Raw genomic sequence first — 4,109 nt, 5'->3', positions numbered from 1 at the left:
CATACAGTAATTCTATGTTTAAGTTTTTGAGGAATTGCCAAATTTTCCACAGTGGCTGCATCAATTTACATTCCTACCAACAATATACAAAAGTTCCTATTTCTCCACATCCTTGCCAACATTATTTTCCTTTTTTTAATTTTTTATTATGGCATATCTAGTGGGTCTGAAGTTTTTTCACTTTGTAACAACCATTATCAGTACTTGTAATCAGGAAATGACCTTCTACAAGATCATTCATCTACCCAGACTCCTTCCCTCTTATGGGGCTCTGCCAAGCTTCAGGGTCTTAGAGTCCTTTCAATGAAGCCAGAGGAAAAGAGACTGGAGAAAGCACACTCAGTTCTTGAGCATGTTGGCCCTGAAGTGCTATGATCACTTCCACTCAAATTCCATTGGCAATAATCAGTCACATGATTTCACCTAGCTTAAAGGAGAGACTGGGAAATGTAGTCCCTTGTTAGGTAGCTACTTCCTAGAACTAATGCTACACCACAAAAGAGGAACACAACTGGTGGTGGTAAAAGTCATTATCTCTGGCACTGCATGTAATTTTAAAATTCTAAACCAGGCCCCTCAGTACTGGCAGGGAGCAGAGTACTGTAGTACCTAGAATGATCATCCTCCCCATTGCCTATTGCAGTTGTGGCCTTGTAGGAACATGGAGAAGAGAGATCCTTCAGGAGGAGAACATATGGAAGCCAGATGGTTGATCAAAGAACTCTCTCCCCTCTCATGGTGGTAAGCCCTCGCTATTCCCATCCAGCAAGATATAATACATGGTATGAATTGGAGACCATGGTGTGTTTGTCATTATTCCTCTTTCCAAATGTGAGTTTCCATTGTCGTACTTTTCTTTCTCTGTCATTATATATTGACTATTTCTTATTAATTTTATTATCTAGCCTTTAGTTACTGGACCATGAAGAACTATTCTTTGCATGACAGAGAAGCATGCTGATCATTCTGTTACATGTGATAACTACATGAGATTTTAAATCATCTCTCTTTTGGGGAAGAGGTGAGCACATTTTTGGTGGTTTAAGACATTCTTGCTCTGAGTAGGAATAACATTTTTGAAGCATATGTAAGGGCAGAATATTTGGGGACATTAAGAAAACAACAGGGATATATGGGGTGTTTCTTGTTTCTGTTACCCAGTGCACGTTCAGCCTTCTATTAATAACTGTACTCCAATTTTCCTAAGTGGAATCACCTTCATGTGCCATTCTCTGTTCAGGTATTACTGGTAGACTTAACTCCAGGGGTGGGCTTGTGAGTCATGCCAGGACAATCTGAGCATCTCATTCTCTTGGCAAAAGTGATTAATTTAGAAATAGGCACTTGACTTTTACTGGTAGTGATGATGGTGTAAGCCTAGAGTTCGCCTGGGGAGATTGAGAATGAAGCCAACAAAGTGAAGGAGAGAATTAACATATGGCAGAGAATCTGAATCTTGATGACATAATTTGAACTCTTCAGCCAAGTTATGTCTAACAAAACTATCTTGGACTTTTCAGCTTAAGCCATTTTGAGTTGGAGTATATGTTACTTGCAATTAATGGAGCCTACTAAATCAAATACTAAGCTATGTGAGAGTAGTTCCATAAACAAATATCTGGAGGAATAAATGAATATGAATGTACTTGTGCAACAAACCTAGCTAAAACTAAAGGAGCAGGTTGGGGAGAGGTTCATAAGAACCAGATTGGAGCAAGAATCTGAAAAATCAGTGGAAGAGCTGAAATTTAATGGAACAGAAAATACAGTCATGAAGCTATTGAAGCATGAATAGATGTGCTAAAAGCAAAGTTTTACAAGGATTATTCTGGCAGGTTAGATTGAAGCAAAGAAGGAATTCAGAAAACTCATACAGAAACTGAATGGCAGTGTGTAGGGCTTAAACAGAGGTCTTAAAGTGGAAAGAGAGGAAGGATTTGATGGGAAATATTTTAAAGGGTAAATCAAAGGCTCTGACAACTGGCTGGATAAAAGGAATAAAAAGAAGGGAAGAGTCAGTGATGACATCCAAGTATTCAAGCTGAGGGCAGAGAAAACAGGGGTGTCAATGAGGAAAAACAGATGATATCAGCGACAGTGAGATTGGTTTTGGAAATGCTGAAATTGGGAAGATGGCAGGACATTCCATTAGAAATGTCTATTTAAGTTGAAGATGTGACTATGCAACTTGGGAAACAAGTGACATCAGAGATAAAAATCTGCACAGAGAAAACATTTGAAACCATAGTTGTCAGATGAACACCTAGCAGGTGAGAGAACAGTAGAAATTAACGCCTATTGTTAGAGACCAGGGGGAAAATGGGGCATTTATGAGTGAAATGTGCCTAGTGCCTGGTGGAGATATATGAAGAGAGCAAGGAAATGTAAAGGTATAACAAGTTCAGAGAAAGTGCCAAATGATATCAGAAGCAAACGCGAAGTCCATATAAACCATGGTTGGCCCTGCACATTCAGGCCCCTCTCCAACCTCTTTTCCAACTATCCTTTCTGCTCACTGCAATATTCACATTATTCTCCTCGCTTTCTAATTCAAACTCACCAGACTCTCTTTGGCTTCAGGGCCTTTGCACCTGCTATTTCCTCTACCTGGGAAGTTGTCCCCCCCAGAATCTTCCATGGCTTTCTCTTATTATTTCATTCAGGTCTTGTGTCAAGGTAACTTCCTCAAAGGGGTCTTCTTGGATTAACTTAAAGCACACCACTTCCACCTCCATCATTCTCTGTCCTACTCTGCTTTATTTTTCTACATAACTCTTACCACTACATGACATTATATTGTATATCTATTTGTTTATAAATGTATCTTCTCTTTCCTCCACTAGAATGAGGTTTCATAAATGCAGGAATCTGGTTTTACTCACTGATGTACAACAGAGTCCGACACATAGGAAGCCCCCAATAAATTTTAGTTTAATGAATGAATGGATGAGTGAAATGCATTAATAAGCCCCCTCCGCCAAAAAAACCCCCAAAGTTTGCCAAATTAAAGTCACTTAAATTCCTAGAATGTTCCTATTATCTCAGCCAAAAATTCTGCTTAAAGCTCCCATCCCTGTTCCATTTCACCAAGGGAAAGTGACTTGAGGGAAATTTGTCACTGACAAATCAAGGGCTTGAGATAACTCCCTAGTCAATTCTGGTAAGAATGCTGTTTTTTTCCCGAGTTACTCCGTTAATGAGACATCGACAATACCAGGTCTGACAGAGTTCTTTCTCCATCTCAACTCCAAGCAGAGCTCTGAGAGAGAAAAAAAGGACTGGAGTGGATGAAAGAATCATGGTTTCTGAACTGTTTCTCTTCTGGGGCATAAGCAACCAGGTGAATTTCAGAATCAGGATAACAGCTGGCAAAGCGGAAAAAGGCACCAAAGGCACTCTGCGTTGATTTTTCTCCACTATCCAGCTTTCTACTGCGGCCTGTACAGATACCAGCATGCAAACATTTAAGGTGCTAGTGGGGCTTCTTTCCCCAGCTCCGTCCCCCGACTTCTCACTCCTCCCACCCCGCCCCTCCCAGGCTGCAGGCTCAGCCGCCGATTTCCGCCTATCCTGGCTGGAGGGGACCACGGGATCCAGTTACTTTTCCCCGGGGAGCGCAAACCACTGGCCGGGCCGCGTAGAGACCAGCGTGGTAGAGGAGCCACCGAGGTAGCCCCTCCTCCGCCCGCTCCCACTTCCCGCCGCCGAAACCTCCCGGTCGCAGCACACCCGGGCGGGGCGAGTACCCCCTTTCAGGGAAGAGCGACGCCGCCACCGGGACTATTTGTCCTTCCGCGCACGAGCCGGGGCGGCTAGAGGCGCGCGGCTCTGCGGCCCGGCGACCGACGTCGGCCGGGTTGAGTGGCAGGAGATGAGCCAAGGGCTTCCCCCGCCGCGCGCCCCGGAGCCAATGAGCTCCGCGCGGGCTGTGCTGGAGAGACGCTCACACGCACATCCCAGAAACCACGCCCCACGGGGGGACACCGTCGGCCCCACGCAGAGCCCCCTTTCCGCCCCGCGTTTTCCTTACCCCCCGCGCGTTTCTTCTTCAGGCCTTTCCCTAGTCCTACCGTGTCTTCTGAGCCCCTGGGTGGTGCTCTCTAAAGTGA

This window comes from Tamandua tetradactyla, chromosome 14 (assembly GCF_023851605.1).
Source record: "Tamandua tetradactyla isolate mTamTet1 chromosome 14, mTamTet1.pri, whole genome shotgun sequence".
Taxonomy (NCBI): Eukaryota; Metazoa; Chordata; class Mammalia; order Pilosa; family Myrmecophagidae; genus Tamandua; species Tamandua tetradactyla.
This window is presented reverse-complemented; position numbering follows the sequence as displayed.